This window comes from Elgaria multicarinata, chromosome 2 (assembly GCF_023053635.1).
Source record: "Elgaria multicarinata webbii isolate HBS135686 ecotype San Diego chromosome 2, rElgMul1.1.pri, whole genome shotgun sequence".
Taxonomy (NCBI): Eukaryota; Metazoa; Chordata; class Lepidosauria; order Squamata; family Anguidae; genus Elgaria; species Elgaria multicarinata.
This window is the reverse complement of record NC_086172.1, coordinates 111770588-111785252: the sequence shown is the minus strand read 5'-3', so window position 1 is coordinate 111785252 and position 14665 is coordinate 111770588. Positions and strand designations below refer to the sequence as shown.

General features: G+C 39.6%; 1 protein-coding gene across 7 annotated transcripts in view; it reads left to right on the top strand.

Moving 5' to 3' along the window:
• SHANK2 (SH3 and multiple ankyrin repeat domains 2) overlaps positions 1–14665 on the top strand; it is a 353842-nt gene that overhangs the window by 20837 nt on the left and 318340 nt on the right. For 4 of the 7 annotated variants that reach the window (XM_063117397.1, XM_063117401.1, XM_063117396.1 and 1 more), the window contains exon 2: positions 7260–7431. The exons of 2 other annotated variants lie outside the window; for them this stretch is intronic. The gene's annotated coding sequence lies outside the window, so the exon portion shown is untranslated. The remainder of the gene's footprint in view (positions 1–7259; positions 7432–14665) is intronic. One more of the 7 variants, XM_063117398.1, reaches the window with a different exon arrangement.

The following is a 14665-nucleotide window of genomic DNA, read 5'->3' as shown; positions in this document are numbered from 1 at the left end:
ACCATTTAGCCAACTTTCATTTAGCCAGCATTCACACTAGTAAGAAACATTTTCACCAAATATTTGAAATGGTAGTCTAAGCAGGATTTAGCTTTTCATTATCTCCATGTTGTGTTCGCTCCTTTTTTTACCACAAAACCTTTGGGTTTTGAATATGGCATGATTCTTGATAACAGCATGAGTGCTATTTAACTTGTCAACCATCTGTGCAAAATGAATGGGCAGAATAAAATTATTGATCAGTGCAGGTCCACTAAAATCAATAAAGCTATGCATTAATAATTTATTGAACAAGAACTTTATAGTCTTTTTTAAATACACTGAGGTTTTGGACATTTTTATATTCTGGAAAGGGAATTAGTGGTGCAGTTTTGTATAATGCAGATCATAATTCAGAAAGAAGCACATTACTCCTTAATGCAGAATAAAGCATTCCATTTTGTCCAGTATCATTGTATAAATGTTTTCGGGAGATAGCTCGGACCTGGAATTGTTATGTAATGCCAAATCATTGTTTGCAAAATATCTTGCCATTTGGACTTGTTAAGGTTCTCATGTTTCACTTTCTCCTCCTTTCCCTAGTCTTTTGTTTCCCCAGAAAAACACCTTGCCCTTTCAATTGCTTCAAAAGAGCTTGTGTGTATGCTTTGGCTTTCACATGCCTGTACCATGGGAATGAGGAATTCTGTGCCTCCCAGAAAGGAAAAAGACATTTCATTTGCTTTTTAATGCATCAAGGAGTAGTGTGTTTCTTCCTGAATTATGATCTAAAGTGCATTATGTAAACTGCACCAACAGTTGCCTATTTTACTTGACTTTTTAAAATTAATATTTCTTTTATTTTTCCCACTGTTTATGTAGCCTATTTTTCCATTCTTGACAAATGCAAGTTTTTTTTTTTTTTATGAAACCCCACTGGAAAAATCAGTTTTGTTATTTAGGCCTTAGCTAGACCAGGCTTTATCATGGGGCAAACCCCGGGATCGTCCCTGTGCGTCCACATGATGCACAGGGGATCCCGGGATCAGGGAGGGATCATCCCTCCCTTGCCCAGGGATAGAGCCCTCCCCTTTGGGCCCAAGTTAGGACTGAGAGATACTGATGCCAGTACTACACTTCCCAGCATGCCTTTGGCAGCCCTCAGGTACCCATGTCCTTTGAGATGCGCTCTCCTCCTCTCGTGGCTGATGCTGCTCCGTTGACACAGCATTGAGGAGTAGCATCAATAAGGAGGGGAGGTAAGCGGCTGTCAGTGGACATGCACAACTCTGGCCAAGTCCTGCTGGGATTGCCTCAGCCCACACTTCTCACCCACAAAGTGCTCCATCAGGAGCCTGTACTGATGGGCCGGGACTGGGCCTTGTCAAACTTGTTTCTGGGCATGCACAGAATGCTTCCCTTTCCTCCTTCCTTCCCTCTTAAGAGTGAAGGCTGTGTGTGTGCTTCCCTCAGTTTCTGAGAACAGGACAGAGTGCTTTTGAGCATGTCCAGAGTTCAGCCTCTCAAAGACATGTTGTATCACAAAGACCTGTCTGGATGAACAGCATTAAGGCAGTACCATATGTGGAAGTGGGTAAAGGTTTCAGGACATACGTGACACACACATACTTCCTGCGTTATAGGTAAAGATATACAAGTCTATATCTAGTGTGGCTTTTTAGATGAGAACATAAAATACAATACCAAGTGAAAAATGTATATTTCCTTGTGCAAAGACATATTTCCCAATAAAATTCCAGAGACTGTAAACTCCTTTCTGTGAGTGTAAACTCTTTTTTGGTTTCATATTTACAGAAGGCAGTCAAACACCTGCAAACAGAGAGAGGCTTTGTTTTACACTGTGTGTGCAGTTCTTTATTGACTCCCTCCCTGACTTTGCAGAACACGCTTCTGTGCTGAATTAGCATATGCATGTTATTCTCTGCCACACACCCAACACAAATACTCTTGAAACTTAAGCTATAAAAGAACAACTTAAATTATCTATGTTGTTTAATATTTGACAACAATGCCTGTCTCAGACTCCTTAAGCTATAGCCATTCTCTAATTTCCAACTCCATTCTTTCACTTCTGATTTTTACTTTCTGTAGAAGCTTCTTAACAGACAGGCACACGGGCTTCAGTATCATCGTGTGCAGGGGACTATAGATGCCATGTGAAGAGTTTAAGTGCCATAGATTGCTATGAAATGTCTAATTTGTAAACCTCTATATTAGTATATTTTTAGACCTTTATATTAATCTTAGACTATGTGTGTAACTAATTAGATTTTTCTGTCTGGTGGGGGATTATCCTAGTTTTTTATATATATATGTGTGTCTGTCAGTGACTGGGGGATAAAGTATCTTTATTTTAATTTCCAATCTATTTTTTTTGTATATATAAAATATTCTATAAAAAAGATACTTAGGGGTCCCAAATAGATTGACCTATCTATAGTGGTATCTGAATGATCTGAGTACCCCCCAATGAGCTGGATTCCCAAAATTTGGTATATTACTCCATGATTCCTGAAAATGGGACATTTGTACATCTCTACTACAAAAAAGAAGATAAAGTATGCCCTCAAATTCTTATGGTATTTTCAAGCTATCCAAAAAGTGGAAGTTTTGTCCAAATATAGCCCAAGACTTGCTTATCACTGAAAATGTCTAAAAAGGAGAAATGTGTAAATCTCTTCCTAGAAATGGGATGCAACTACTTCTAGCTGAAGAAACATTGTCTATAGAAATATATGGAAATGGGACATCTTCACTGTTAAATGTCAAAACTTGGGCATGCTGTCTATGTCATAATAGAGACTGGCTTGCTAACACAGAAAACGTCAAGCTATCATGGCATGGAATATTGGATTGTGTGAATTCTGTTGCCTCTTCAGGTTTAGATTTGGAAGAGGGTTCCTACCAAGTTGCATCTGGAATCAAAGTTCTATACCTGCTGGGTTCCAGCTTCATTAACATTAATGCATTCCATTAACCGTTTTATGGTTAAGCAGCATGGTTTAGTGTGTTGTCTGAACTGGGCCAGTGTATGTTTGTGTGTGTCTGCATTTACACTTAAATAAACACATACATAGAGGTAGGATCCCATGCATATGGAATTTTTTTCTTTCTCTCTTCCCCTGCTTTGAATTCACCATGTGGAAGACAAAGGCCATGGCTAGACCTACGGGTTTAGCACGACGGAGGAGGGAGGATCTCACAATATGGTTATCGCAAGATCTCCCCCTCTGTCTACACACGGCGCGTGACGTCCTGGGATGAAGAGGATGTCGTGCCCGCCGTTAATTTTTTTAAAAGAAGACGGAGCGCACAAGCGCTAGTGAGCAGAAGGTGAGGTGTTTTGTTTTTTAAAAATTAATTTCCCCATTTACCCCACCCCCAATGGGCACAGGGCTCCTGAGGAGTTCTGTGCCCCATGCCCGGCTCCCAGCTCCTTGCGGTTACTCGCGAGGAGCCAGGACAACCCGTGACACCCGCCCATACGTTCCACAGTCTCATGGGAAAACCGTGATTAAAAGACCTGCTGATATCCCAGGCCAAGGGAGGGATCATCCCTCCCTGCTCCCAGGATGCCCTGTGCATCATGTGGATGCACAGGGATGATCTCGGGGCAATCTCTAGGATATCAGCTGGTCTAGCTATGCCCAAAGAGATTGTGATCAGGACATTGCACCAATATAAAAGATCTTTGAAATTCAGACAGAGTAAGAGAGTTTGAGTACATACTAATCTGACAAAAAATTCAATTATCAAATCCCAAATATGTTGGAAGCGAGTTCTGACAGAAGAGTTCTTGGAAGTTCATATTCTTGAGTTTTTGCTTGATGGATGCTTTAGCTTTCTTATATCGAAAACCAGCAAGAACATCCATCGAAAATCCCCAAAGATGTATTCAGTGCACACACATCCCCCCACCGCAAGTACTCCTGAATGAATCTGTAGATACCAAATCAACCAGCCTTGTTGAGTTTCCAGTATGGATATAAATTAATTTTACAAAAACGTTGGTTCTGCTTCTTACGTTATCTTGCATTGATAACTGCAGGATTTTACCTATTGGCCTTTGTGTTTCTTATCTTGCTTATATTGTTTCCATTCCAAACTCATCTGCTTGTGTGATTGATCTCAGTTGCTATTCTAATAATATTACTTCCTTTTATTCTGTCCTTCATTGACTTTCTTATGTTGCATTAATATGTTGAGATAGGATTGAGATATAAAATTATATCATCATTTCATTGTTACAAGTGTACATAATTTTATCTCTCCCGTAGGCTTGACTTGACTGTACTTTGTTCTCTTTGAAGAAACTCTTTATAGCTACTCTAGGGACTCTTTTGTTGAATTACGTTTCAAGGTAAACATATTATACATGTTGATGTGAGCGTTATTGACAGCAATAATGATTTCTGTAGTTCCCTCCTGTAAATTATGCCACTGACCCAGTCCTGAAATATGTTTCATGTATAGTTCAGGGTACCCTGATTTGTGGATTTCTATGATTTCCTTAACATGGTGACATTATTCATGAGAGTGAGCCACTTTTGTGATCTGTTAATGGAGGAAGAAATACTCCTCTACAGTGCCAAACTCATTTATATAGGTGTTGCTGGATTGAATCAATTCATGCTGCAGATGAGGGTGAATCAAATGTTTTAATGTCCAAACACTGCAATATAGCATGTAAACTTTTGTAAACCGCCCAGAGAGCTTCGGCTATGGGCCGGTATATAAATATAATTAAATAATAATAATAAACGAGAAGGTCTTTAAGTTTCTATCTGATATGCTGGTTTTTATCATTCAGGGAGTTTTATTTTTCATGTATTCATATATTAATAAACTGAGAATGACAGAAAGTTACAGGAAAATATAATTTCATGCCATTTGCAAGGATTAATTATTTTGTTCTTATGCTAATGAGGCTCTTATGCTGATTGCAATTAATGCTCTGTGGATGAATCTCAATTATCATTGCCTGTGACTGTGGGTTCATCTACACCTAGCAGGATATTGCACTATGAAAGTGGTATATAAAAGGCGGGAGCCACACTACTGCTCTATAAACCGCCCAGAGAGCTTCGGCTATTGGGCGGTATAAAAATGTAATAAATAAATAAATAAATAAATAAATAAAGGTATTGAAGTGCACTGACAACTGTTGGGGCCTATGACACATGCTATATACTGCTTTCATACCACTTTCATAGTGTTGTATCCTTCTTGGTGTAGATGTGGCATGGGCCCCTTCCCCCCATGCTAGTGGGATGCACCACTAGTGCAATGGCAGGCAAGCAGTTCCAGGGGCAGCTAGAAAGAGCGTAAATTCTCATTTCTGAAATGGAGCAGGTTAACAGCGCTTGAAGAAGGAAGCTCCACCTATCTGTCCTGATTGAGAAATAAGCATTTCTGTTTGTTTCCAGGGTTGCTTTTTTCACCACCAGTTTTATATTGCCTGAGTGGTGGGGTCCTGCTTGTATAGTAGATCGAGCAGGAGTGCAGTGGCAGTCTTGCATTCTGACCAGTGTCCTGTGCCCTCCAGTGGGATGCATAGAATCATAGAATAGTAGAGTTGGAAGGGGCCTATAAGGCCATCGAGTCCAACCCCCTGCTCAATGCAGGAATCCACCCTAAAGTATACCTGACAGATGGTTGTCCAGCTGCCACAGAAATATCTGAGGGTGGGGGTGGAGTGAGGTGGAGAAGTGGTCCCCTGCCTCATCCTGAGTCAAGGTTCTATGATCCTAAGAGTACCCAATTATTTCCTGCTACAGAAGTGAGTGGCAGTGGTTCATTCTATGGTAGAAATTGAAGTATTGATGTTAGGTATATTGTGATGCGAACAGAACCTGTTCTCCTCATAAACTTCTGCCATAGAAGTGAATAACAGCTATTTATTATTGCATTTATATCCCGCTTTTTTCCTCCTCCAAGGAACTCAAGGCAGCATACATAATCCTCCTCCTCTCCATTTTATCCTGACAACAACAACCCTGTGAAGTGGGTTGGGCTGAGAGTCTCTGACTAGCCCAAAGTCACCCAGAGGGTTTCCAGGGCCAAGTGGGGACTAGAACCCATATCTCTTGACTCCCAGTCCAACACTTTAGCCACTACACCATACTGGCTCTCACAGTATGCAGTTGCTTATATCAGTAAGTAACTTTGACCATGGCTGATGCTAATAAGTGTTTTCTATTAGCCATGAATGTGCAACCACTTTCTAATCCTGGTTTCAATACCTATACAGTAGCAATCCCTAGTTATTCTTAACCATCTATAAGTTCAAAGTGTAGGCCTTAATGTGTGTTGTTAGCTGGTAGAGGAAGGGCTATTCATGCAGAAGAGAAAAGTTGCTTATGGGAGGAAGTATTCTATCTCTTGGCCTAGTCCTATTCATTTAGCCAAGGTTAGAAAGCTGGAAGCATAATATATGTTCCCTTATGCTGAAATTGAATTTTTAATTAATTATTTTAATGTAAAGGTTATTTTAATGTGGGCCGACTTCTACCTCTTTTTTTATTTTGTCACCTTTGAACTGTTTGCAACCCTTAAGAATTTTTCTGAATACAGCATATTCCTTTTTTAAAATATCAGTTAATCAGTCACTTATTTGTGTATCATTTTCCATATACTGTATGGAAAAATAATATATTCCTCCATATTAAAGGGGGGAAATATCAGCAGAATATTTCCATTCGAGTCAGACTTCACAGAATCATAGAATAGTAGAGTTAGAAGGGGCCTATAAGGCCATCAAGTCCAAATCCCTGCAGAAACATCAATTCAGGTTTTCTGGGCTTAATAAGCCATATTTGAATGAGTGGTTGTGAGCCAGCTCCAGACACTCTTGGATGAGACAGATTATCTGGATCCATTTCAGTCGGGTTTCAGGCCTGGCTTTGGTACAGAAACAACCTTGGTCACCCTGTGTGATGAACTATGTTGGGGGAAAGATAAGAGTGCGACTCTTGATTCTCCTTGATCTCTCAGCGGCTTTCAATACCATTGATCATGGTATCCTTCTGGTACGACTGTCTGAGTTGGGAGTGGGAGGTACTGTATTGCAATGGTTCCACTCCTACTTGGTGGGTCGTCTCCAGAAGGTGGTGCTTGGGAAACATTGCTCAGCTCTGTGGATTCTCCAGTACAGGGTTCCATAGGGGTCAATTTTGTCCTCTATGCTGTTCAACATCTACATGAAACTGTTGAATGCGGAGAATCAATGGAGTCACACTCCTATCTTTTCCCCAACGTAGGTCATCACACAGGGTGACCATGGCTGTTTCCATACCTAAGCCAGGCCTGAAACCTGACTGAAATGGATCCAGATAATCTGTCTCATCCAAGAGTGTCTGGAGCTGGCTCGCAACCACTCACTCAAGTACGTTGATGACATGCAGCTCTATTTTTCCTTCTCATCTTCATCAGGTGAGGCTGTGGATGTGCTGAACTGGTGCCTGGTTGTGGCAGGGGACTGGATGAGGGCTAATAAACTGAAACTCAATCCAGACAAGACTGAGATGCTATAAGTGGGTGGTTCTTCTGCCTGGATGGAGGGTGTTCAACTTGTTCTGGATGGGGTTACACTCCCCCTGAAGGAGCAAGTTCATAGCTTGGGGGTTCTCCTAGAACCATCTTTGTCACTTGAGGCTCAGGTGGCCTCGGTGGCATGGAGTGCCTTCTACCGACTTCAGTTGGTGACCCAGCTACACCCCTCCCTGGACAGGGATAACCTGGCTTCAGTTGTCTATGCTCTAGTAACCTCCAGTTTAGGTTATTGCAATGCACTCTACATGGGGCTTCCTTTGAAGACAGTTAAGAAGCTGCAGCCTGTGCAAAATGCACAAGTGCCTTCTACCAACTTCAGTTGGTGACCCAGCTACGCCCCTCCCTGGACAGAGATAACGTGGCTTCAGTTGTCTATGCTTTAGTAACCTCCAGGTTAGATTATTGCAATGCACTCTACATGGGCTTCCTCTGAAGACAATTCAGAAGCTGCAGCCTGTGCAAAATGCAGCAGCCAGATTGATAACAGGGACCAGGAGGTTTGAACATATAAGACCAACTCTGGCCCGCTTGCATTGGCTGCCTGTATGTTTCCGAGCCCGATTCAAGGTACTGGTTTTAACCTGTAAAGCCTTTCACGACTCAGGACCACAATACCTAACGGAATGTCTTTCCTGACATGAACCCATACACTACACTCAACATCTAAGGTCCTCCTCTGGGTGCTACTCCATGGGGGGCTTGGAAGACAGCAAGGGAGAGGGCCTTTTCTGTGGTGGCCCCCCAATTATGGAATGATCTCCCCGACAAGGCCCACCTGGCACCAACATTACAATATTTTTGGTACCAGGTCAAGACCTTTCTCTTTTCCCAAGTATTTAGCAATATGTGATGAACTTAACCAATCCCCAATCTGCTTTTAGGTTTGGCTGACAGCTTATAGTTGTTTATAGTTAGATATATGTTTTTGTGTATACTGTATGTTTTTAAGGTTTAAAATTTTGTACATCATTTTTAATTGTTTTAATTTTATGTGAATTGCCCAAAGAGCTTCAGCTATGGGGCAATATAGAAATGATGATGATAATAATAATAATAATAATAATAATAATAATAATAATAATAATAATTTTCTCACAGCAAGAAAGTCTCTGTGTTTGGACGCCATGATAGTCAATGGTGGGTTAATAGTCAACTCCCAGTTGATTATTTTGCAGGTACTCCCCACATGATCAGAGAAATATCTACATGTGAGTTGGTTATAAGCAACTGTGAGTGGATTATTAAGCCAAGGTGCGTTGACTAACTCATCCCCTGCACTCCCTCCTCCGCTCAGTCCTCCCGCTTGTATCCTGTCATCCCTTTCTGCTGGCTTGAGTAGAGCGGCAGCAACCACTTTGCCCACTCTTGCCTATTGACTCTAGAGCCGACGAAAATAAACAATGGTGGTATAAGTATCCCACTCTGCACATTGTTTGTGATTGCATGGGTTATTTCGGCAAAATAACCCACTGTGGGTTTAAAAAATCTCACCATACAATATGATAACCTATGATGGGTTATTGTGTTGTCTGAACCCAGTCAGTGAAATTGTACCTAGAGAGAAAATAGAATTTCAGGACGCCAGTTCCTCCTTATAATAATTGCTGATTGATCCGGCATATACTGGATATTTTGTTCTTACTGATCAAACCTGTGCATGTTTACTGTGCATGTAAGTCTCATTCAGTTCAGTAGGATTTACTTTCAAGTAAATGTGCATAGGATTTCTTAATTCTTAATTAAGTGCAATTAAACACACTTCTATTAGTAATTATCTGCCATATAAAGAGAACTTGCACGTCATCAAATTAAGGAGCCTGATTGCATTCCAGATATTATATAGCACTTTTCCATATTTATGGCCTGATGTACGTAGAATAATTTACTTGATATATCCAGAATATGATCATCATAGATTTAATGAAAACAGGTGGTTCATTTGAATTGCATTGTCAAATACACACTAACGAAAATTAAAAACAAATTCAGACTTCTTGTGGGTACTATTTACAATTGATATGCAGCCCAGTTCTTTGGATGTTTGCTTAGAAGTCGGTCCTTCTGTGTTCAGTGGGGCTTACTACTAAGTAAATATGTGTAGGATTGGAGCCAAGTTATTTGGAATTCACCATATGACTTTTTCTAATATTAACTAAAATAATGGTAGGAAACTTTTAACTGTAGGTTTGATGGCTGCATACATCTAAAAATAAGAGCATAGCTTTTCACCCATTTTGTCAGCCATGTTCTGAGTTTCAAATAATTCAGTTAGCTCTGATTATGGTTTTTATTTGTGTATTTACTTATATTTATGCAGTTATTACATTTTTAAACTACCCATAACCAAAGTCCTGTGGACCATATACAAATTAAAACATAACATGTAACAATAAAACAAAGCAGATAAAAACAGGATAAAACCACCACCAGCACATAATAAAACCAAAAGTAAAACCAGCGTCAGGAATAAAACACTGTGAAGATATAAAAGCACTAAAACATGTAAAATGCCCGGGAAAATATCTAGAGTAAAAAATATAATAATGTAGGTGCCAGGAGAGCCTTTCTGCAGAGGACAATCAACAGATGGGGTGCACCCATTGTAAAGGCTGACTCTTCTTGCACCTACCTCATTTGACAGGGCCTGAGAGGATGAGGTCTGGGTAGGTAAATGTTGGAAAGGTGCTTCTTCAGATTACCTGACTCTAAGCCTTTTAGGGCGTTTACGTTAGGCTAGAAAATGGACGGCCTGTTAGTGCAGATGGCAAAGTATTGGCATAATGTGATTGTATTGGCTGGTTTCCCATTAACAATCTAACCACCCTGTTTTGGACTAGCTGATGTTCCAGGACTTTTTTTCCAAAAGTACCCCCACGTATAACACATTGCAGAAATCCAAATGGGAGATTATTGGAGCATGACTGTTGCAAGGCTTTCTCTCTCCAGATAGGTTTGTAGTTGGCATATTTTATATTAGAATCTCAGTTTATTCAGCTATCTCTGCTGCTTGCACGAGGTAACTTTTTAAAACCTTACTAAATATGAAAAAGGGTAGTGGACTCATTGGACCCATACAGGAGAAAATTTAAAAAGTGAATATTGCAGTGAAAAAATCGAGTCAAGTGGACTTCCTTTAAATTCATAAATCAATACTGTTTGATAGCAATTCTGTCAAAGAAGGAGTTTCTCAGGTGTCATCTATTTTTAGACTTTCAGTGCAATCCTACTCAGAAGTAAGCCCTTTTGAATTCACTGACAGTTAGTCCCATGTAAGTGTACACTGGATTACAGTCTCGGTCCATTGAATTTTTACCCACCTTATATCCAGAGGGAGACGCAGGTTGTTGTTGTTGTTGTTATTATTATTATTATTATTATTATTATTATTATTATTATTATTATTATTATTTATGGCTAAAGAGGAGTTCCAATCATTTTAAAAAGGAGACATTTATACAAAGTAGGACCTTCACTGTGATATGTTGAAGCTCTGGAGTGAGCTCTTTATGGAATTCAAGAGGGCCAGTTTTGGGTGGCTTTTGGACAGCTGCTTTGAGTTCTTTTTTTGCTCCTGAATTTATTTTGATGTAGTGTCTATATTCTTAGCATTTTATTTTGCTTTAATTTTATATTGTTTTATTGCATTTTTATTTTATTTATTTATTTATTGCATTTCTATACCACCCAATAGCCAAAAACTGCCATAAGCTAAGAAAAGTAATGTAAATAAATACACAAAAAGCAACTTTCAGTGCTTTCACTGCTTACTATAGATACACAACAATAGTGAAATAGGATGGAATTTGATACTGTAGGGTGCAATCTTTTGCATGTTTAGACAGAAAAAGGTCTGTAACTCCCGGAGTGCCCCAGCCAGCCATAGTGGGGCGTGCTGGGAATTGTAGGCCTTTTTTCCTGTCTAAACATGTATAGCAGTGTGCCTTTAAAAAATTTTTTTCTAGAACTGGGGTGGGGAACCTGTGGTGTTCCAGATGTTGTTGGATATCAACTCCCATCAGCGCCAGCCAGCATGGTCAATAGTCAGAGATTATGGCAATTGTGGCCCACCAACATTTGGAGTGACACAGTTTCTCTGTCTCTGCTGTAGAAAATAGAAGCCAGATGTTGCACATAATTTACAAAATATTAATCATTATTGTAAAAGAAAACAATCAGGGGAAAAACTTGTTGCAGTGTATCAAAAAATTATAACTAATGAACATTTGCAGAACCATGTAAATTATTGCTCACAAATGCGCAGAAGATCAAAACAGAGCCATCTGGACTGCTGCACAATCACACTGTTCGTTAAAATGAAGTGATCCAGAAAGTCATTTTATTTATAAACATCTGTTAAGAGTAAATTAATTGAATATTTGTGTATGTGTGGATTTTTCTGTTGACTACAGACATTTCATATTAGTTTGCCAGCTGACTAACCCAACATTGTCCTTCATTAATGAAAGATTAGAACCTAACATTTTCTGATTTTTGTCTCCTTAAGGCTATGACTATCTTTGGTCCTACAGAATTAATCCATGTTTCAAAGCTCTATGTGTTACAGGGTGATTCCACACAAGCAGATCTTCCTTGTTTCATTTTATGAAGCTCCGCACCCCAGACTGTTCCCACTCCTCATGATATAGAATTTCCCCTGATACTGAATTAAGGGGGGAAACTTTGCTAATGCAAGAATGTTTGCATGCATAAGGAGCTACCAGATTGGGGCAGAAGTGTATAGTCCCTAATTCTCTGAATCCTCTGACTTATGATGTATGTGTTTTCAAACATCTATTTGTCATATGCACACTTTACATTTTAGGCATACACTTAAAAGCATTAACATGTGAAGAGGTCCTTGGCAGACTTTTTGAGAGCCCAGGATCTGTAATTCTTGGCTCTACTTCTTTTGTTGTAAGGGCTTTTCACAATTGGGGTGTGGGTGGAAGTGGGGATTAGGGTTGTTGGGTGTGTGTATGAGGTTTGAACTGCTTTGCTTCATTTTCCAAGACAGAATAATTTTAAACATTCACCTTATCCATAGAGGTCTCTGCAGAAGAAGGTTCCTGAGTGGCTTCTTCTTGAGACAATCCTGAGGAAGAACCAGCACCATGGTCTTCAGTGTCCCAAGATACTTTTGATGGAAGTTGGGCTTTAAAGGCCAAAAAACAAGCACCTTGAATTGTGCTCAGAAACAAACTGCTAGCCAGTGGAGTTTTAATACTTCAATATTATGCTCATGGTAGCCAAATCCCAGTTGACAGCTTTACTGCTGTGTTTTGTAGTTTCGGGGCTGGCTTCAAGGGCATCCCCACATACAATGTGTTACAATAAGCCTAGTGAATAATAAAAATGACAATGCTGCCTTGTAGCAAAATATAGTATTAATACCTGAGAATTCGATCTAGAATGTGTAGTTGGCCATATTCAAGCTTCAAAGAGTAAAACAAAAAAGGTAGAACAGGGAAAGACAAAGTTTGATCTCAGTCAGAAAGACCCTTGTTCAAATCTCACTTCTGCCATGATTCTTTAGATAAGGTGCTATTTTCAGCTGCAAAAAATAATGCCCCACCTGCATAATGGAGATAACAAAGTTTACCTTGCTTACAGGGTTGTTAGTGATCATGCAATATATACAGTCTATTTTTTGTTAAATTTACTTTATTTATTAAGCAAAAAGATATATGTACAGAATATTCAAGAAATTACAGTTAAAAAAAATCTGAGGTGTTATACATTAGGGCCTTAGCTAGACCTAAGGTTTATCCTGGGATCGTCCCAGGGTCATCCCTGTTCATGTAAATGACACACAGGGGATCCAGGGATCAGGCAAGGACGACCCCGGGATGATCCCGGGATAACCCTTAGACCTAGGTCATCCTGCATAATGATCTATCACCGGCTGTGCCCAATCTTTGTTGCTTAAATGAAACCGGGGATATGGTAGGTTTCTTGGGAATACCAGGGCAACAGATGCCTTAAATGAAATGTCAAAATATATGAAATAATAACATAGATAAGACAGAATGTTATATTACATTTTTCATAGTCCTCTTCCATTTAATATATTGTAAAGTTATTTTGTCATTTTTTCTCAAGAGTCTTTGTTAAAGTAGTTCAGAAAAAGTCAACATATGAGTATAAATTCATAAGCATGAGTCCAAAAGAAGAAGAGGAAACTTCCTAACTTTAACAAAGGCATCTTTCAATTTGTACAGATGTAAAAAAATATCAAAGTGAATAACTACATCACTTAGCTATACTTCATATATACATGAGGTGTGATGTATTGAACTTGCTCTACGGTTATGTTTAATAGTTGTTAATAATCAGGAATAGATACCAGCACAGTTCAGCCCTTATTGTCTGTAGTTCTGTTAGGCTTTTACTCATGACAGTGTAAAGTTTTATCTTGCTTTCTCATTCTAGGATGTCTTTTTTTCTTTCACGTTACTGACATTTATGGAGCCTGCAAATGGCAAAGCAGCCATAAATGAGAACACCATGCTGCTTCTTAATCAGAAGCAATGGGTGGATGAAGCAATGTCTGATATGGGTTATAAATCTTCCTTTTCACCTTAGGTGTCATGGTATTATTGTAAGCTTTAAAGAGCTACAGGAAGCAGAATGCTATATTAAAATTGGCAATCAGTTAATACAGCAAGAAATAGCAAACATACAAAAATAACTTTTCATATATTACATACAAAAAATATGAAATTGCCTTGTGGGAATGTGGAGTGTGGGAAATAAGGTGGAAACAAGATTGGAATTTAAACAGGGCCACATCTATTAACAGATTTGCAGGAAGGGAAAACCTAACCGGGGATCTTCTCTAATCCGGCCTCTTGACATTGTTTTATCGAGCGAGACATTCACAGCCTGAGAGTGGTGGCAACATTTGCCATCTCCCAGGCTTCCCCCTTTTGGGGTAGGAAGACCTTCTGTGTTGACCCCCCCCCCTCGTGCCATAAAGCTCTGAGTGGGTGAGGGAGGTTGGCCTGAAAGGTAACCCTTATCCCTGCCAGCTGGGCTGTAAAACTCGCAGCTGGGGAGCCTCAGGTATTACTGATCACTGCAATGGTGCCTCTGAATGCTCACCAACCCTAACCTG